The 23,264-nt window shown below is 35.2% G+C and overlaps 2 non-coding genes across 2 annotated transcripts; both read right to left on the reverse strand.

Annotated features, from left to right (window-relative positions):
- Positions 1-379: 379 nt before the first annotated feature.
- On the reverse strand, positions 380-451 carry Trnap-ugg (transfer RNA proline (anticodon UGG)). The gene has a single exon. It is a non-coding gene; the product is annotated as a tRNA-Pro (tRNA).
- Positions 452-22,766: 22,315 nt separating this feature from the next.
- Trnap-ugg (transfer RNA proline (anticodon UGG)) lies at positions 22,767-22,838 on the reverse strand. Its single transcript has one exon. It is a non-coding gene; the product is annotated as a tRNA-Pro (tRNA).
- Positions 22,839-23,264: the final 426 nt, after the last annotated feature.

Below are 23,264 nucleotides of genomic sequence, written 5' to 3' on the forward strand. Positions count from 1 at the left end.
ATATATTTGGTTTTCCTTCTGTTTTCCAGTTTATCTGAAACTAAAATGCAAGTGGATCCTTTGAATTTACCAACAATATGCTTACGAAATTGTTACTGAAGTTATTAATTAATTATTTAATTAATTGTTCGTTTACTCAAATAAAAGAAGAAGATTTTGTTTCTATTGCTATCGTTTTTATAAGTATCCGGAAGTGAGAAATAGGCGACTATTTCTTGCAACAGGAAATATAAAAACCCGTCCAGGAAAAGCTGAACATTGCTTAAATATAAAAGAATAAAAATATATAGTACAAAAAAGAAATACTGGTTGTTAGAAAAATGGTATTTTTTACCCTCCAGCAAATAAACGAAACAAAGCAAAATAATAAAAATAGACAGGGCTCGTCCGGGATTTGAACCCGGGACCTCTCGTACCCAAAACGAGAATCATACCCCTAGACCAACGAGCCGTTGTTACAAATGATATGAAGCTTTTATTTACAATAGACAATCACGGATTTCACCTTGGACGGAAAGGTAAGTTTCGAACATCTATCTGTATATTTCTCAATATGTTGACGCAGTCACACTTGACGATTAAGCAACTGATGGTGCGCGGTCAAGGATTAATTAAAGACGGAAGTCACAGGTCAGTCAGAAGAATAAAGATAAGAAAGGCAGAATAAGTAAAAGAGTATCAGTGTACCTTTTCTTTTCATTTCATACTCAGACCAATCCGACTACCGTAGCGGCGATGAGATAAAATATTTATTAAAAAAAAAACAACCGGCATAGCCCTGAGAATCACTAGGTCTTCCCAGTAGCTGGCAGTTCATTAGAATTGGATTTTGGAAAGCTCCTGCTTAGGAGACACCAAGTCAGACGCTTCTGCAATTATTGATGGTAATTTCCTCCAAGTGTCAAGTCCCTATTGTACGTTGGAAGAAGCAGAACTTTAGGTGAAACAATTTCTCGATGCTGACTTGAATTGGAACATTTTCCTGTGGTTTGCCCTAGTTTGGCTATATCACAGAGTCAAGTATTTGTCCGCTGGTATGTCTAATAGGTTGTTCGCTATCTTGTACAACATTATCAGCTGGGCCTTGGTTCGCCTGGACTCGAGATTCCTACTGAAGGTGATTCAAAATTGCACTGCAACTCTTACGCTATCTGTGGTGAATCTAGCAGCTCTCCTTTGAACCATCTCTCTCTTATTTTTTAGGTCTTTATTTATACATTAATAACGAGTATATTATTCACAACGTAGTATAGAGATTGTTGTATCTTTAGCAATCGGTCCAAAATTGAAACCAAGACTAACCGAATGTTAACGGCAACTTCCGTGCAGCTAGGGTACATCGAAACACCCCAAACCACCAAAATCCTCGAATCACCCAAACCCACTCGTTACATATATAAAGGAAAAAATGGAAAAAAAATATTAGTATTTACATAATTTACTGGATTTACGGTTAAACTGCAATCGAAACAATTGCTTGGTCCATACTGTAATTATTGTCTTAAACACTAATACTGCAGTCATAAGTTTGTCGGGTTCTTTTCATTGTATTAAGGTAGTCAATTTTAAGACCATAGCCCTGGGTGTCACTATATATACATGACTGATATTATTATGTTTTGGAACTAGAAACTTTTTTCGGCGTGGATAATGACAATTGATAAATTGTAGCAATTCAGTGGCATCTGTTAATTATTTCAAACTGACTTTTGAGTCAATCCATACGTATTTCCTTACATAAAGAATTATGTCCACTAATTTGTTCTGATTGCCCCTTTGATCCTTTTCATATACACCCATTTATTGTTAATGTACCTATGGTACTATTGACGTGATTTGAAAAAATTAAACATCCGTATTGCTTTGTGGCTCTTTATGTGTTTTGTTTCGGGTTCGGGGGTTATTATGTTGTTATTGATGTTTTGTTTCTTTCTCGTGAGTGGTATATAAACTTACTGTACTTCATTTTTTGTCTTTTCAGTGCTGAATTATTATGCCAGTAGTATCGGGCTTGAGCCCAAACTAATGTGCCAAAACAGGACCGCTCCTGTGGTCATGAGCTTAGAGCCTCAGTCTCAGATGTGGGAGGTCGAAAGTTAAAACCCGGACCGAGTCATACCAAAGACATAAAACTGGTACTAGCAGCTGCCTCGCTAGGCGCTCAGTATTAAGAGTTTAGTGTCAGGACTGGTCGGCCTGGTGTAAGGATAATGTGATTGGGTGGGACATCATGCTACATGTCTGCGGTATGATACCCCAGTGCTAGTCACTGTAAACTGCCACATTGCAGACATCGTAGCGATAAGACTAAAATATTTTTACAAATTCAAATAACACACACACACACACACACACACACTTTAAAACAGAATACAAACTTAAATGTAACTTTGGAAAAGTATGGAAAAACTCGGTGAGTAATCAGATACACGACCATGCAGGTTCTTATTTATAAATACCTGCATGCGGGGCCAATGACAGCAAGCGATGAGCGGGGCCCCAAGCAAACAAATTGCATCATGGAGTTGATTTCCTGAAAGCGCGGGGCCCAAGGCGTTGCCAGCATTATATGTGGATCACAGTGGTATAAACCTTTTGATGGCATATTCTAATTAGAATATCAGTATGCCCCTTATCATCTTCGCTAGCCAAGGTTCCCATGTGATATCTCTATCTACAGGATTATCATATCGGAACCTTGGCTAGCTGAGATGGCCATTATGTAAACGTGGAGTATACTCCAAGAAACATTTTATCGTAGATTGTAAATGATCGTAAATGCATAAAAACGGAAAATGAGACACTGTTATAAAGAAAATTATGGATAAAATAGGAACGTGCAGTAAGAAGCTCTTATTGTATACGAGCCATGTTTAGGATAAAAATGTAAATGGCCAAACCATGAAAAATATTGTAAGCTGTGTGGTCAAATATGAACGGCTCAACAGAAACTGAATTCTGCGAGTCAGAATATATGGCCACCGTCACCACGGCACGAAGAAGAGAACTACTAATAGAATATTAAAATACTAAAGTAAATAAAGTCATATCGCAGACACTTACATAGCCAAACAACTCAATAAACATATCACAACGTGTCTCATATAACCAGACAATAAACAATTGCACACATGGTTTAGTCCCCACGAGGCAGATTATAATGAAGGTGGGACGCTGATGCTATTGACTAACGCGAGGTGGTATTGGTCAACTTGGAATATAAGAAAGAGATGAGTTTAATAATATTTTGCACAACAACACATACAAACCTAACATCCAACCACATTACCTAACCTAACACCTGCCAGCGTACCAAATAAAACCCACAATATGCATATATACACTTCAAATTAACTATTTATGTTTCTTTCCTTGTTTATATTGTTTCTTTGGAGTGGACGTAAAGGCGACTTTGAGGGGAGCGGTGGGAATCATTAGTCCACCTGGGGCTGTTATTGCTTCAATCTGATTGAAATCAGTTCTCCACTGTCCAAATAGCGCGCGCGCACACACACACACACACACACATCTAACTTGGCTTGTCCTTTTTTCATCTTTTTCAGATTGATTTGATTTGCCAATTACACCTCTTAGATTAAGATGCTAAGTTATCCAACATTAAGTTATTTAAAGAGTTCTCAATATCAAAGGAAATTTCTAAGGCCAATATGTTGTTCTATTATTAAAGATACTACTTCTCCGTAAGTTGTGAATAGGCTTGGTTTGGTTTTAGACTGCTTTTCTTCGATCATTGTTGCAGAAAAGATACCAGATAAAGGACTCACGGTACTAATGAAATGGGTGAAGCTAAAATAGAGTATATATGGGTTAGGCTGACCATGATTGGTTAATAATGTAAGTTATGTTGTAGGAAAAAGAACCTTTTGAGAGCTTATCCTAATTGCAAGTGAAATAAATGGAGACTTTGTTTTATTAATGGAAATTTAGTCCGTTAACAGTCTTGAGTTTGGAACACTCATTACTAAGATTAGCTCCTGACTTTGGTGCGGAATTGAAAGCACATGTTTCAAACACATGCTGGTCCAGAAAATGCCGCGGCTCATATCCTTTCCTCTACACGGAAGCTGACATCCAGATTTCATCTATACTGTTAAATAGAGGTTTCATCATGAGCACTCCAAAATTATAAGTTATTGTATTTTTAATATCATGGGGTTTGCAGAGGTTTACTATGGGAAATGAATTAGTACCGTGAGTCCTAAACGGAGATATCAACACTATCTGCGTCCTTTCGTTATTCGTGACAAATAGTTTTAAATAATTATCTTTTTGCGAAACGGTTATAAATGTCACAAATTAATCTTTAAAATTTTTGATCACATGTTTGACACGTGTCAAGTACGGCAACTCGGCGACATACGGAATGGTGTGAAACATAATCATGCCAAATCTAAGTTTGCAGAAAAATTCCGATAAAAAAAGGAGCGAAAACACGCCACCCACCAAAAGAAGAAACCAAAAAGAAAACCGCATGCCCTGTTTTAGTTATTTACTAGTGTATGTGAATGTGTTAAGTTTACGTTTTCTTTGTATTACTGCGATTGATCCTGATATTTTCAGGAGTGCATTTGTTTTCTGCTTGAACATTACATCATTTTTTCCAAGTCTACTAAATATTTTCTCGGTTGTTAAGCATGTGTGTTTTGTATTTACCTGCCCTCTCTGACTCATATTTTGTCCAGGCTTGGCATCCAACTCAATTCTTCTGCCTACATCAATAGTATAGCTAATAAATTGTATACTTCATTATCAACGGTTCCTACTGTGATCAATACGTTCTCTAATGTCAGAAGTATCTGCTAAAACGTTAGCCTAATCATTCCTCTTTATTTACTGCTTTAAGATTTAAACGTATTCAACAATTAACATGTATATCAAAGTCGTGTACTGGTCATATAAATGTAGTATCTATAAGTTGATATATTTTCGTTTCTTTTAACTCAAGATAATTAATAGTTTTAAAAAATAATAATAAAATAAAAATAATAATATTATGTATGTAATATATTGTTATTTTACTATAATGAGATCAAGACAATATCCAGTATTAACAGGCGGAAAGTGTCAGTACCCTGCCCAAGAACATTGAATTGTTGGTTCAGAAATACCGCGGTAGAAAGTTTTCGTAGTGTCTGTTCTAAAGAACTTCGAAATCCTAAGCAACTGTTGACGTCACTATATTCTCGACGTCATCTGCTGGTTGACATGGGACGTTGTTAGTGTTAGTCTAGCACCGTTCTCGTATTTAACACGCGTTGCTTCAGACAATGTTAAATTTCGATAAAATGGTAGATCTAAAGCTATTTAATGGTCTTGGGGATAGCTACGGTGTATTATCGTAAGTATCACTGCCACTTTTGCTTTGCTTTTAATGCCTTGCTTTGTTTGAAATATATCGTTAAACGATAAAAGTATAACTTAGATTGCAATATCGGTTTCAGTTACAGATTATCGTATAAAATTTACTCAAAGAGTATCCATGCTTAAGGATATCGTGAAACAGGCCGGCATTCCTTCAGTGAGTTCATATCCGAGTTGACATGACCATAAACATAATTTGTATGCGGCTGATATATAAATGTGCTGCAAAATAAAAGTCGTGAATGGGAAATAAATGCGTCGATAGCGAGGCAGATAGGTTAGATGTGTATTTAACAAGGAAAATAGGTTTATAGGTACATACATTGTGAGTTGTAATCTATCTTATTGATCAAAATCAACCATTAAGCGATTTCGGTCCAGTCCTTCCATCGTATAATTTTTTTATTTATTTATTTATTTATTTATTTATTTATTTAGTTAGTTAGTTAGTTACTTGGTTTAGTTAGTTTAGTTAGTTACATATTCAGCCAGTTTGTTTGTCCACGCATACTGTATGTCATCCAGGCATACTCACAGTCAGTCAGTCCCTGCACCCAGCACGAAAACCAGGAGGGCAGTCCATGCATCCACTCAATTAATCACTTAACATATTCAGTCAGTTATTTTAGTGGGCTGTTTGGTACCTTAGATACATTAGCAGTAAATATATTTCCTTTTTTGTGTTAGGCATATCACTGCATGAATCATGGTATGTATTGTGTCAGCTTAAGCTAGTAAAATTACAACAGAGCAAATGAGTCGTTCTTCTCGTTTCTTAGAGACGTTCCATTCTGGTTGTCTGTGATGCAATTTCGTACCCAGCTGGAAAGAGAGTTTGCCGAAAAAGCAGAGAAATGGTGTAAGAACATGTCTGATAAACTTTATATCCTGAGACAACACAACATTGATGGTAATTTTCCTACATGTCTCCATGTGTCCTATTTTCTTCTTTAATAAGAGTTATTTTTTTGATGATATTCATTTACAAAAGGAGATTGGGTTGGGTTGAGTTCATTGCATAGGTTCTTTAGTAATATATAATCCTTTGACCATATTCACTCGCGGTAACGATTGATCCAGATTCCACCCATTTTCCACGCTAGCTGGTACTCCTTTTATTGCTAAAATAAAACTCTTCTTGTGTGTATCTACTGAAACATCAAGTACTTTATTTTTAAAGTAAGAAATTAACATCTACTTATCGATCCATCTACCCATCAACTTCAAAGATATCACGAAAGGAATAAGCATTGCTTGAATTAAACATGCCAACAAGTAAACAGTGTATCATTCCATCGTTCTCACTCTCATTTCGAAACACTAATTCAGTTTGACTATCTTTTCGTCGTTACTTCCTCAATCCATTGACAATCTCGTCCCACAAAACGTAGCACCACAGTCTACTACAGTGCGATATATCAATTCGTAAGCTCTTTATTGGTTTGTAGATATAATTCAGATAGAATCTGCTCTGCGACTGGAAGTGGCAATGATGGAAGAAAGGACCCGTTTTGCTCGTAAATTATTATGTTCCTATGAAGAGTCTGCCAAACTCCTTCTCAAGTGAGTAAAACTGTTAAGTAGAGTAGTGTGCAAATGGTCGATTTTGAACGACCCAGCACCAGTTCAAACCAGATTAAACCCGTCATCGTCTGTTTCCAATGCGAGCCAGTTAAATATCATAGATTTACTCTCGCATGTAATGGCAAAGGTCAAGGGTGTTCCAAATGAACACAACCCCAACCACTCAACCCGTACCCGCTTGGAAATAGACGACAGAGCATTTGAGGCTGAGAATGAAACTAAATAGCCCATCACCATAACCATGTCCATGTTGGGAATCCTACAAAACAACCTTAAGTAAAAGAAAAGAAATAAAAGTATGGCAGGTTGCATCGGAATGGTGATCTCCATGCTTTAGATTCCTTATAGTGGGAATAAAGATGGATTTATGAAAACTTGAAGCCTATCTAATTGCGTGGTTACTTACATAATTACTACTTTCTGGCATGTAACGAATGTCGCGATTATGATTATAATGATGATGATATATATTGCTATTATTATTATTATTATTATTATTGATTTTTATTGTGGATATATAGTATGTTAGATAATCAGTTTCCATACAATATCACAATAATTTGTTATGAATCCTTTGAACTGTACATATTTTGTAAGTAAATATAAAGCTGTGAACAAACGAACCAGGGTCCACTTACTGTTTTAATGGCGAAAATTGTCGATCAGTATGGTTTTATTTTGGTACAGTACCTGAAGTGTGTCAAGACATTTCAATATATGTTCGGGGAGATTGGGTATTTGGTAAAAGCGATGTCTGTATCTTAGTCATTAACTGGTATAGAGTAAAGATATTTCCCGCGACAATACAGTCTTATATCCTTTTAATTTACAGTGAGAGAGAAGCTGATGAAAAAGTCATCTTGAAAAAATACGACACGTCCTTCCAGGAGATGCTGAACCCGTACAAACGTTTCTGTAATAGAGTTGAGAAAGGACAGAAGGTACAGTAAATTTAGTCCAGAGTGATTAAATGCTACTATATTCATTTGTACAGACGGGGGCTCAACCGAAAACGTTTGTACAATATTAATAAATATCTTCATTCAATTCAATAAGAAGTTATGAAACAGTAAGCCTCATCTTGATGAGTTCGCGTCGATCAATATGATAGTTTTGCTGGTTCATAAAACTTAATTCATCCATGTTTTATTTCCTGATTTAGAGTAAAAAAAATACAACATAACTTATTTACCTAATTAACAACCTAGAAGTGTAATAAATAGGTTTATCACATAGTTGATATCATTTACATATAATACTTGTCGTTTATTATATTTGATATGTCAACACCTTAGCGTATCTTTGAACTGGTCCCAAGAAAAGCCCATTAAATCATTCCTCTGTCTTCATATTATAAAACGGCCACCACCATGTTGATTTTCCTTGCCCAGCCACTTTTTGTTAAAGTTATGTTAACAATATGGCGTCCGTTTTACCAACTGGTAGTCAAACGGTTATTGGAAAGAAAGAATAACTAACACAGAAACGCACAGTGGTGGCTACATCTGTCGAAATATGACCTTTTTACCCTACATAGAAATTTTCAAATGCCAACCTAGGAAATGAGTAACCTTGCTGGACGTTTATCAAGTCCAAACGACATGTGTCGAGGCCCAAAACGTTAAATCACACTGTCCAAAACGAACATAAAACATTTAGGCAAAAAAAAGACACAAAACAGCCTATAATTATATAGACAGCCCCCGTTATAGTGTAGGTGACACGCGCAATAATATTCAAATTATGAAACATGGTGAATCATTTACATCTGCTCGCCATAAATTCAATAGTAGGTCATTACTCTTTTAAGATTCTCTTTGAGTATATGATTCCTGTGACAGATGGTTTTTTATTTGATGGCAAAACGTCACCTGATAATGTCGCATGATCATTCTTCATATCGTATTGTTTGTGCGTGACCTCATCACGTTAAATTGTTAACATCATGCAGTTTTGGTTAGTTTCCAAATGTCTTGCGGCTAATTTAATGTAGCAATTCATTTTTTTGTCAATAGAAAATTGTTCAGCTGTTGATGATATTGTAATAAATTTTGGAGTATTCGTATTTGGTTATAGCGTACCGTTTTAAGGAATTCCTAGATTTTTGTGATTACTTGTCTGATTATTGGAATTCTGTGCAATATAAATATTCCTTTGCCAGAAATAATTGGCCAATTACTAGAAACAAACGTTACAGAGTAAAGTGTTAGTGCGTTTCCATGATGTCATTGTTCAGTAGTAGTGAATTCAAGTCCAAACCGAATGCGAATGAATGTCAATGGATTAATAAAGTACCTACTAAAATATAGTGGCGTATATTGGTGGTGTGACTGCAGTGGCAGTATTTACGGTAGGAAACCGGTAAATTACATAATGTAATCAATAAAAATGACTCGGCAGATACCGTTTATGTCGCCATGGTGGCAAAGGCCAAGCAGTTATACCTTCGAAAAGTGCCTGGAAACTACAGTTTGACTAGCCTAAGGTGGCGTAGTTTAAAATAGATTCCTGTGTTAAGGGACAGTTGCATAATTTCGACGACGAGAACTGCTGGCGGTACGGAAACCTAACGAAGAGAAACCATATATTTGGCTGGTTGTGAGATCTGTGGTCTTGCAATGATTAGAGTAAAATGTATGTATAGAATAGACACGTTGGGCTTTCTAATTTACAACTGTAGTTGTGTGGAAGCCTTTGGAAATTTGGGGTAAACTTATCGCTTCTAGCGGGAATCGCGCCAGGGTTTGAAACCGATCGGTCAAGTAAGGACCCCTGGCAATGTTTCATTTCCCTCATTTCTAGGTCTACAAACGATCAATGGTCAGATTAGAAAAGTCGGTTTTGGAAGAGAACGCGTCTTGGTTTAGCAATAGGAAAGTAAAGAAAGCCAGGAAGGTGGCAAAGACGAACCCTGAAGGATACATTAAACTTTTAAAGGAGGAGACAAATCAAGCGGTTAACATTGCCTCAGTAAGCAGATATTTTTTACTAACAAATGGCTGTGTACTATTTTACAGATATAACGCTTTCCCATTCACCTCGGACCATTTATGTCTTACAAAATACCATTAAACATGAGAATTCTTTGTTGCATACTTTTAATTATCAGAGTAAGATAAGATGTATTTAACGTCGGCATGATTTAAAACAACAATCTATTTACCGACATTACGTAAAACAAATGAGGCATTAGAACAAGAGTGATTAGCAAGACATCCAAACACATCATAATACATGAATACAAATTGGACAAAATACACACTGCATGAATTGAAAAATAAGCAGGCAAAGCATTTAAAATTCAGTGACTAAAGGTGATTTTAGCAGCTGTATAAATGTTTTAAAAAACAACACAATTTAGGATTAAAGTTATAAAAGAATTAGTCCCAATTTAAATTTACAATACATTCAGAAGTTCCAAATAAGAATTAACAAAATTATGTGATGCAGCTTACGCCTGGCTTGAAAGGAAAGGGGGTAACAGTAAGGCACTTGAGTAACAAATACGACAAGAAGAGATAAAGGAATAACGCTAACACAAACATTAGCTGTCATCATGGCATAAGGTGGAATATTATTTAAGGCTATTACATTGACAGCCTTTACCATTCCAGGATCGAATAAAAGCTCTACATTAATCCAATTTCGCTTGTTGTCTAAAGTTATTTGGTAGCTCATTCCAACGGACGGCAGCTGCTTATACCAATAATATATCTTCCAGCTCTCTTTGGAATATAAAGGAGTCGCCACTGAGATTGCTGAAAAAAAGGTCAAATCTTTCGTGGACTGTTGGTCTACCTGTATGTTACAACATGCAGAAAATTCCACTGGTGATAAAAGGTAAAGCATATATACGCATGTACGTACATCAATCCCGACTTTACAACGTTGTATAAATTGATATATTCTTCAATCTACACGTCTGTTAAGCCAACTATTCATCTATCTGTAAATTCTCTGCATTAGGTCATGGCACGTATTATTTCTTCACCTCTACCTCCAATTATACTTTCTCTCTCTCTCTCTCTCTCTCTCTCTCTCTCTCTCTCTCTCTCTCTCTCTCTCTGAAATGCCCATACCAGAATGTCACATAAAAGATGAATAGGAAAGAGGTGAACTGGTAGAACAGAACAAATTCATATATTTTAGTATAGGGATGACCACATATATAAAGTAGGGTTGTTCTGTCAATTCCAGAAACATAACACTTTTAATTTTCAAAATATATATCCAGTTTCAGCTAGACGAAGACAGAACAATCAGTAAAGAGAAGTCCTGGACAAATATCCTGCCCTTTGTAAGAGGCATATATTTCTGGATTTTGAAGCATTAAAACTAACTTTGTGCCATGAATATAGAGCGATAATTCATGTCCTGAAAGACGAGACCTCAACATACACATATCCTCACACACATGTCAATATGATGATTATTTTCATGTCTTTTTCAGGAACGTGATTAATACAGGACAGTACGTACTCAGCAAAGATGATTCTGAAAAGTTGGTTAAGCTTCTATCAGAATTCAATAAGGAAAGCCTCCATATACCAACATACCAGGTAAATGCCATTTAGGAAACTCTCATCTTCTCTACGACGCCTCAACCTTCTTGGATAGATAAGTGTTAGTGTCAGAACAACGTTTGCTAGTGATGTTGAGGACAAAGCCAATGAGATGAAAGTCTCATTCATGTGTACTCTTCTTATATTAAAGGGTTATAGAAACACGTGACATTCGTATGCGTTTTAGAAATACGTGTTCTAAATTGAAACGTAATTTGTCTTGCGATTGTCACATTTATTGCGTGTATCTTGTTCAAATGTTCAAGCCATGTCTTTCTGAAATATATGGTTTCGTAGGATGGACTCTTTCGCTGAAATGACCGTTGAGTCGACAGAAAGTCGCGGAAGAATGGATTGATGATTATTTACTCTTCCACATGCTGGGGATCGACCCCAGGAGGGATAGCTGAGCAACAAAATATCAAGTTGTGTGCTCCCCTTGTTTCGATCACGTAGCAACAGTGTTCAAATGTAAACAACTTTATTTTGGTTCGATGCAGCGGCAAGCCACTGCATCCAATGAAATTCAAAGACCCGACGCACAGAAATATTTGCTCGAAACGCCAAGATGTATATAGGGTATCATATCGCAACTTTGCCTAGCGAAGATATTGTCACATATATAGTGCATATGTGTCAAGTGTTTAGGTCTTGTTGTCAGGCGTATATTTCGAGGTATGTGTGTAGCTTTCGTGGATATCTGTATAAATATCGAGGATATGTGTGTGCGTGACTGTTGATTTTCTAGTATTACTATTTTGATTTCTCCGTCGCTTCAAGAACCTTTAGTCTCTCTCTCTCTCTCTCTCTCTCTCTCTCTCTCTATATATATATATATATATATATATATATATATATATATATATATATATATATATATATATATATATATATGTATATATATATATATATATATATATATATATATATATATATATATATATATATATATATATATATATATATAATCTTCAAGATCTTTGATCATTTCTAGGAATTCCAAGGAACTATCGATCTTGAGGAGCTACTTGGCTATCGGCCTGTCGTAGAAACTATCATTTCAGGTTAGTTTGGAGTCATGCAAAATGAGTATGTTTGTATGTATGTATAGAGGATTTAAATGAGCATCATCTCAATCGGGATAATATAGAAATACGTAAAATTTAGGTATGAAGTGAAACAGTTAAACAATTTCCTACACACATCTTATGTTTCACACTGGGTTTGCAGTTTTATGATGACAAGCTATTTTCAAACATGACTACTGTCACTTGCACCATGTATGTTCGGTAACATAGAATATTAAAGATGCATCCTCCGTTGCATCGTAAGAGGCGACTAATTGAGGCAGCCTTTTCGCCCATGTTATAATGCTTCAGCTGTGCTTGCTTTGACCTTTCGAAAGAGCGGGAATTATTCAAATATTTTGTATGTTTTAAATTAGACGTTGTTTTTCAGGTGGAATACCCCTTTTCTTGTCCTTATCTCTGTGATTTCGTAGTTAAACTTCATATTGTCCATGTTTTGCCACATTACAACCAGTGAATGCATTCTTTTCCACATGTATTTGTCCATTACTACACCAGCACTTAATCCATTCATTGAGAGCAAGACGTTCCTACGAAAATGAGAACTCTATACTGTCACACAAACAAGTGAACAACTATAAGTATAGTATCTAACCCCAAAGACGGAGCTAACGTTGCATAACTGAATGAATGTACATTTAGACGCTTACTTTGTAGGCTACCAACACCAATCAGATACAAACATATGCATTTACTTACTGAACAGTTGAATTATTTGTGCAAAGATATTCTTCTCATAATCGGTAATGATCATGCTTGCTACTAATGAAATTGGATTTGTTGAATGTTTATTTGTACATGCTTTACTTACACAATTAAGATCATTGGACGTCTATGATGTCCTTCACAATCTTTCCTCTGAAAGAACTATGCGGTTACTTAGTGGTCTTTATTGTTAGAGAGATACAAGAGGGGAGGGTATAGGGTGAGAGATGGACAGACAGACGCAGAGGCATATCATCGTATGAAATAGATTTTTGAGATTCCTTCTACCAAATACACGAACCCAGTTTTATTGACGTTACTTTTAATTCATGCCTCAGGTTCATCTTGGTTGAGTTATTGTTGATCTGAACCTAAGAGGACATGGAAAGATGAAAATGAAATAACTACTCGAGTATTATTTTCAATAAAATGTGGGATGGAACTAGAAACGTTGCTACAATGCCGCAAACTCGAAGTCTTTCGTATATATATGTATGTATGTATTGTATGGGGTTTTTTCTTCAAAAGTGGCTGTGTGTAAATGGATACTTAAAGTGTTTTCCTTGATAACTTTTAAACTGAAATAATTAGGTTTCAAAATATATTACAGAAGATGAAGTTGGAAAGGGATGTCAAGATCATACGCCGATGACACCAGCTGATAGTTATGATCGTCTGTTCAATCCTTTCTGTTTAAATGGTATGTGCAGTTTTCATAAACATTCGGAAGAGAACGGGATATACTGACATGGGTGATAACAGATATATAAATAATTACCACATACGCATAAACTTATAAATACAATTCTAGCACGATTGAATATTTTAGCTGAATGATAAAAACACACGTTTATTCATGTGCTATTAATGTTCATGAATTTACTTGTTTGCCAAATTTTATGAAATAATTTGAATAGCGGATTTGCGATGTTGAATAGCCCTGTAATAGCTGGACATTTTGAAACCAGGAAAAGTTGCGAAGTTCGGATTTTAAGTAGCTTGACGGTTTTCTTATTCTCGCTATATGTAATCGATTATTTTCCTGAGTTGGGACAAATGTTCTTTCGCTGTATGTTTTCGATCATTTTTCTGAGTTGGGATAAATGTTCTTGATCGCGTCAATATGACATTTTACTTCCATCTTTCAGCGGACCAATATCAGTTATTTGTAGATTATTATAGAAATTAGGAAATATTAACCAAAATGTTTTTGAAACGAATACAATTTGTGATTGATTGTCCAACAAAAACCTAGGAACTTCCTCCAACTGATACAAATTTGTTTTGTTTATTGAACTAATAAACAAAGTAAGATTGTATCAGTTGGAGGAAGTTCCTAAGTTTGTGTTGCAGAATCAATGGTGGCATTGTGGCAGATAACAGTAGCAAATATTCATTGTGAATTTAAAAAACTCAAGCTACAACTCAAACGAGAGATAATTACGATATGTAAAATGGTTAATTTTTGGCGCGGGGTGGTGGTTGGGGGTGCGGGTGGGGCAGATTAATTGCTTTTGCGCCGATATCCTTCTCAGATTCGAATAAAATATAATTAAACGAACTAACGACTCAAAAATATGATATTGTTTTTACAATGTATTTTACTTTCAGCAGATGATCATGGAGGAGAAAAGAATGAGGTAATGGATGACAGTCTCCTTACCCCAGCAGATAGTTACGATAGACTTCTGCTCTAATGCTAAGTTAAGAATCTAAAATGTATCCTTAACCACGAACTGTTTAAGAAAATTATGAATTAAAACATAATTGATAACTTCAAAACAATTGATGTTGCTGTTACAATAAATGCTTTTCAAACATTTACCATTTCACATATCGTAATTATCTCTTGTTTAAGTTGTAGTTAGTTTTGTATTCACAATGAATATTGGCTACTATTAACTGCCACAATATCTTTCAGCAGATGAAAATGATGAAGTAAAAAACCAAATCGAAGGAAAGAATACCATTACCCAAGCCTACACAAACGTTATGTGTTTAAATAAATTATGAACGAGACCATGATTCCTAAATTCATAAGACTTGATATTTGTTCTTACGATAATAGGCTTATAAAATACACATTTACATTTGCTGGTGTTATAACTGTTGTTATTTTGGTAATGTACATTTACCATTTTTATTTTCCAAAATATCTTTCAGGAAACGTTAAAGATGAAGAACAGGAGGAACTCAATGGGAACAAGCCATTGACACCGGCCGATAGTTACGATAAACTTAACAACCCATTCTGTTCCAATGGTAAGTTCCATGCTTAAAACAGTATGCATAAGCATGACGCATTGAAATAAAATCTGAAGGAGAACATGTTTTATAAATGCATGTGACTTGATGATGCCGTGAAGTTAAACCCCCGTAAGAAAACTCAAACCTTGTCCAAAATGGAATTATCTACGATTGTTGTAATTGTTTCCGTTTACGAAAACTAGCCTTTCAGAAATCGTATCAGCTTCTGCACTCTTTCTGACCAAATATTCATGAAACAATTTGAGACGTAAATAGAAATGTATAACATAACTAGTACAAAGCGTGCGTCACCTATAGTTTATTCAAGAAGATGAAAACAATGAAGAAAATAAAGAAGAGGATAATCCTTTTAAGCCAGTTGACAGCTGTGGTAGGTTGAATTCGCTCTTTTGCAATTGTAAGAACCAGTACTTTTAGCTACAAATAGTATAAATACACTTTATACGTTGATATTCGTAAGGAAAATAATACACACATCGAGCACCTAAAAATACACTAAATTACAGTCTCATTCAAACTAGAGTAATACAATCAAGTCGTTCAATCTTAAGTAATAAATTCGAGACTGCGTTATTATCTTAAATTGCTTGATTGATGAATGGAATCTGGTTAGAATCCTATACTGTTATTTTCTCGTTTAATAAATGGTAAAGAAAGAAAGCGTTTCAAATTGTACTTGTACAAGGGTTGGGGGGGGGGAGAGGGCTATAATTAATCAATCACACCTCCGTCTATTGATCCGTATAAGGGATGGGATAGTAATCAATAGTCGATCCTGAAAGATATGGCTACGTCTATTTATTAGCATCTCGTTTTTCATTAAACTCGCGACGATTTTAAGTAACTCTTCCGATCTAGCCAGTTACAGCATTGGTTAGCGGGACATTGTTATTTGCTAGGTGTTTATAAGGGCGGAGTCGACGATCAATTAATTAAATAAGGTCTGTAAAGTATTACAAACGTACATGGAACTTACTCCTCGAGCACGGGATTGTTTATATTATGGGACTTGGAGATTTTATTCCTTGAGCACGGGATTGTTTTTTTTATATGGACCGAAGAAGTAATAATAACGATGCATAAACACGTTCAAGTTTAGTTATTTACGTTTAGGTTATTTCTCTCTATTGAAACATCCAAAGCAAAACAAAAATGAATAACACCTGCTATAGATACGTCCAATGTACTTTTACAATCTGTTACCTTTCTTTCATTGAATCGAGCATTTATTTTAGGTGAGAGTAGACTGAATCGATGGGTAAGGGTTGTGGCCATTAATGAGCATAAAAAGATCGAATGTCTGGAAATGGGTATCAAACCAGGTAAAGATAATATCAGTTTCCTATTTCCATTTAAGATCGGTTATAGTAGACTATACAGTACTTCCCGTAAGGGTCAGTTATCTAAGGTATCCTTAACTGTCGTTTATATTATACTATCGAATTTATTATCATTGCACATTCTGCAGCAACACATACATCAAATCATAACACTTTAGCTAGCAGAAGCGTTAAAAATGTCGCCGAAACTATATTCTCTGACAATCTTTTCGTCAATGGGAAGCAGCAATGTTGTACCTTTTTGGAATATGTTGATGTCACTACTTTGGTGGGTTCACTATTTTTTTTTGCGAAAATTGATAGAAGTTGTCAAAGAAATTAATATCTATCTATCTATCTATCTATCTATCTATCTATCTATCTATCTATTTCTAGGCGATTTGGTGGAGCAACTGACACCTCCCAACTCCATGGGAATGGTATATGGAATAAGGAGGTCAAGGATAACAAGGAAGAAAATGGGCGGATTTATTCCATCCAATTGTATTTTACCTGGTTAACAAAGAATTGATTAATGAACAGACTGGTGGAGAAGAGGGCATTATGACTGATTGTTAAATCACGATTTCACCTTCCCTCCATTAGCCATCAATAGTTTCTTTGGGGTTTTTTGGTGTGAATTTTTGAGTTAAATTTAGTCATGTTTTAATTGTTTGTTTAGCGAAATATGAACACATTTGAAAACAAATATTAACCCCATCTTACTCCCTTCCCCCGCCTCTCTCTCTCTCTCTCTCTCTCTCTCTCTCTGTTTTTCTCTCTTTTGCATTTCTCATTCACTGACAATCGATTGTAAGTGCCTATAATTTTCAGTTTCTTTGCTCACCATTGATATATGCTTGAAACCCTCACCCATTCATCAATCGTTTTTGTTTTTACGTGGATATCTGAATCAGATTATATTATGTATTAATGTAAAATTATCTACATATGAACACGTTTTTAAAACAACCCATCAGTCATCTCTCTCTCTCTCTTTCTGTATTTCTATCTCACCTCTCTTTCTCTCTCTCTCTCACACACACACACACACACACACATACACGCACAGTATATTTACTTTTATCTCTCTCTCTCTGTCTCTCTCTCTCACACGCACAATCGATCAAAAGTAAATTTATATATTCTTTAATTGTACACTATTGTTATATACTTAAATCCGTGAAATAAATAAATAAAATTGAACCTGAAATGTTTCTCTTCTGATTATATTTCGTGACCGCATACTGCGTTCTTTAAGAAAAAAAAAAGCGACCATGCAATCTGTCCATCCTTTTGTCCGCTGTTCCTGTATCATTCATTCTGTGACTTGAATCTTTCATGTCAGATTACACTTTTATTATATTGAAACAGGTATTGCAATTGGAAGTAATATAAATCTTGGGCAAATACAATGAACCCTAGCATAATTACTATGAATATAATGTTACAACTCTATGTCCTTAAACTAAGAAACAGAAATGAGCCAAACCAACAAGTTTGGTAAAATTCAACAAATAAATTATTTCCCTAAAATACAACATAAATATTCAAAACTAACTTACTGTGCTGTGAATTAAATCCCCAATAGCCCTAAAAGTTTATTACAAGTCCAAATGTATAAAGTTTCAATTGAATTTCAGTGGTATTCCAAATAAGTTCAAATACTGAATGTGTTGATGTGCCTGTTGTCTCGAATATGATAATGTGCCAGTGTCCTATAGTGTAGATATGTACTACCAGTCTCTTGATGTATCCCACTAATATTATCCAAATATGTCTTTGTCTGAATTTACTATAACTCCAAATAAATGAGCACTGCTATTCCAGTGACTATGGCATTATCTCTAAAAGGTTTATCACCAACTTCACAAATGAATGCTGTTTTCTCCAACAAGCCATACATGATTTAATCACAAACTTCAGACATTAATGTCGTTTCAGCTGCGTATAACTGCATGTTCTCCTTCATGCAAGAACTCTTAGAGTACCTTTTAATACGAATTTCACAACTGATTTGTTTGGGGGGGGGGATTTTTTTAAGATTTTTTTTTTTTTGGGGGGGGTGTATGTTATTTTTCCATCAGGAATATATCTTTCTAATCATTGAATTCAGATTCGTTGCAGGTTGGACTGTAGAGATTTGACCTGAAACTGATTGATGAAGCGGTTTACACATGGTCATCATATGACTAATGAGAGTAAAGAAAGCATTTAGTAAAGTTTTCCAATACATGAAAGCTTACTCTAGCCAGAGAATTACACTCAATACATACCCAAGTCTAAAGTACCTTGACCGATTAAAGGTATCAGAGTCAAAACGTACCTATGAATACCAAAATGTGCACAAGTCATAACGTACTCACCATAACGAACATTCGTTGTGCGACTGATGAATTTGACCAACCATTTGAATAGAAATGTGGATAGTACAGGTAACACGCTTTTTCACTGAGGCACGACAAGCATTTTTCAGAAAGTCACGAGTATGGGTTGAACATAGACGAAATAAACCGGAATTGCGAGGGGCTTACCTGACTAAAGCGCCACCTTGTCACATCAGGGGAAAGTAACTGACCAATGTTCCCATTGTCACAGCAGGTATTTCGGTACCTATTGTTTCTGCATAGACTTCAATGATAATGTTTTGCGAAATAAATATACTTTTCTATCCGACCTCGGCATGCATGTCACACACTGTCATAGAGAACAATGTTAGATTGACAATTTGACAGGGACAAAACCAGGCACACCGTTGCATTTAAGAGAGATAACTCTACTGGAACTAGACAAGGGTAAGAGTTATCTAGTCACAGCAGAAGCATTTTCAGTTATGTGTACCACAATTTTTTTTTTAAAAATCATAAAAAAAATACAACACATAATCTAGATATAAATTAACATAATTTCACATGTTGCCAGGAGGCTCAATTGACCTTACGCCAGAAGGTAGATATTGGAGAGCAATATTTGCCATATGAAACAACATTAAGACAGAGACAGAAAGCGAGAGCATTTATCCATCGCTTGCACTTCTCTAAGTTACGTCGGTATGCGGAGAACTCGCCCCATGGAGAATTCCCCCCACGCATCTGGACAAGTCGCCCCAGAGTGGTTGGAGAAGTCGCCCCAATTGGTTGGAGAAGTCATCCCAAAACTTGTCACCCAAAGAAACTTTTTATAACAGAAATAAGTCACCTTTTACGTGATTCATATATATATGCTATCACAAAAGAGATATTAACTAAATTAAAGCAATATCATAGTAATACTTATAAGGACGAAATTAAGTCGGTATATAAGCTAATGAATGACGACAGTATAGTGATTAAAAAGGATGATAAGTCATACACTATTATTATTGTGAATCAAGATGATTATGTTAAAGGAATTGAACGTCAATCAGAAATTAAATAATTAAATAAAAAATTTCAACATGCATTAATGAGATCGCTAAAACTAATAATTCCATATGTGAGGAATTTGATACTTTCCCTCTTAACATACGTACACCTGAAAATTAATAATTCCGTATATGAGGAATTTGATACTTTCCCTCTTACCATACGTACACCTCAATTCTACATATTAACCAAAACTCGTACAAATCCTGACCATAATTTAGCTTTAAATTTTCAAGGACGACCCATTATATCAGGTTGTAATTCATATACTGAAAACCTATCCAAATATATTGATTGCTTTTACAACCTTTAATGAAATCACTTCCTTCATACATTAAAGATACAGCTACTGTCATTAAAAAGTCGAAGTCTATTCCACATCTATCTGATAATTTCAATCCTGGTATCATTAGTTGTAACATCACTATATACCAACATTCCGCATGCAGATGGTATTGAAGCGTGCAAATATTTTCTTGATAACAATCCTAATAATAGCACACTATCTAGCGAAGATATTTGTAAAATAATAAAAACTTATCTTGGAAAATAATTATTTTCAATTTAATAATACGAATTACATACAGATAATGGGTATTAATTTGGCTCCTATATACTCTTCCCTTTCATGGGTTAATTAGAAAAGGATTTTTATTCAAAACGAATAGTTTAATCCATCTCTTTGGTTCAGATTTTTAGATGACATATTTATGATCTGGAAGCATTCAACTGAAGAACTGAAAAAAATTATTGATATATAATAGTCGAGTCGATATCGACAGAAGCAGCTTGTCGGAGGAAAATGGCGGACGTAAACAGTGACTGGAGGTGTGTATAATACCGCTCGCTGATTGGTCAATCGAGCAGAATGATTGACAACTGGCGATAGGTCAATTGTTTTTAAAGCCTAACAGGAACCACAACTCTTACATATTGCACCAATCACAGCTAATTTTGTAGTTTATTTCTGAGCACAATGTTCCGTACACCTTAAGCTCCGCCCACCTGGGGTTTAACAATTGGCACCGTTTATACCAGTAACCGACCCACAAAAAGAAGTCCTTGGAGATCACGGGAAAAAAATGCCTTCTGGCGGTATTCACGCTAGCGTTGAATTCGCTAAGTAAAGAGACCCTTATGGAGTATTACACTAGTAACTGCAATAGAAATTTCAGCATGAAATTTGAGGGTAATTTACTTTTTTTTTTTTTTTTTTTTTTTTTGTTGTCTGTTTTAATAAATTGTTGCAGATTAATTTTGTGTTATTTCAATTGTTTATGGATTTCGAATGATTTCTTTTACTGGAGCACTTCAGTACAGAAACTTTTTTCATAATTTTATTACGCATATTACGCTGTCATGCCACTATTCACATCCATAAATGTATACAAGATAAGCACTGTTTTTACTTGTTTCCTTACGGTATTATGTATGCAATAATTGTACGTACATTTATTTAGATTGTAATAATTTTGATAATATTCCATTATATATTACCCACCGCAAAGTGAAGTGTCCTTCAATGTTGTTTATCACTATCTGTTTACTACTATAAATATATTGATTCCATGTTTGTGCCTATCCGAATAACCTGTATTCGTGTTACAGTTTGTGTTTTGCGAAATCAACACGTTTTCTATTATATATATATATATATATATATATATATATATATATATATATATATATATATATATATATATATATATCTTAGAGCGTCCGCCATGGATGCCGAAGATGGCGGGTTCGGTTCCCGGCCGAGTCATACCAAATACATATCGCTTGGCGCTCAGCAGTAATAGCTCGTGTTAGCACTGAAAACATGTTAAAGCTACATTACATATCCAATTCGCTATCTATCTATCTATCTATCTATCTATCTATTTCTCTCTCTCTCTCTCTCTCTCTCTCTCTCTCTCTCTCTCTCTCTCTCTCTCTGCCTGCCTACCTTCCTCGACAAATACTTAAAGACAAAATCAATATCTACTTACGCTAAAATCTTTGGAAGTGGTCAGCCAGGATGGGTCATCAACTTGGAGAAACTTTATAAACCTTTTTGCTTTAAAAAAGATTCCATATATTTGGTTTTCCTTCTGTTTTCCAGTTCATCTAAAACTAATATGCACGTGGATCCTTTGAATTTACCAACAATGTGCTTACGAAATTGTTACTGAAGTTATTAATTAATTATTTAATTAATTGTTCGTTTCCTCAAATAAAAGAAGAAGATTTTGTTTCTATTGCTATCGTTTTTATAAGTATCCGGAAGTGAGAAATAGGAGATTACTTATTGCAACAGGAAATATAAAAACCTGTCCAGGAAAAGCTGAACATTGCTTAAATATAAAGGAATAAAAATATATAGTACAAAAGAGAAATACTGGTTGTTAGAAAAATGGTATTTTTTTCCCTCCAGCAAATAAACGAAACAAAGCAAAATAATAAAAATATACAGGGCTCGTCCGGGATTTGAACCCGGGACCTCTCGTACCCAAAACGAGAATCATACCCCTAGACCAACGAGCCGTTGTTACAAATGATATGAAGCTTTTATTTACAATAGACAATCACGGATTTCACCTTGGACGGAAAGGTAAGTTTCGAACATCTATCTGTATATTTCTCAATATGTTGACGCAGTCACTCTTGACGATTAAGCAACTGATGGTGCGCGGTCAAGGATTAATTAAAGACGGAAGTCACAGGTCAGTCAGAAGAATAAAGATAAGAAAGGCAGAATAAGTAAAAGAGTATCAGTGTACCTTTTCTTTTCATTTCATACTCAGACCAATCCGACTACCGTAGCGGCGATGAGATAAAATATTTATATAAAAAAACAACCGGCATAGCCCTGAGAATCACTAGGTCTTCCCAGTAGCTGACAGTTCATTGGAATTGGATTTTGGAAAGCTCCTGCTTAGGAGACACCAAGTCAGACGCTTCTACAATTAT

Source organism: Sinohyriopsis cumingii, chromosome 3 (genome assembly GCF_028554795.1).
Source record: "Sinohyriopsis cumingii isolate HCF-2022 chromosome 3, ASM2855479v2, whole genome shotgun sequence".
NCBI lineage: Eukaryota > Metazoa > Mollusca > Bivalvia > Unionida > Unionidae > Sinohyriopsis > Sinohyriopsis cumingii.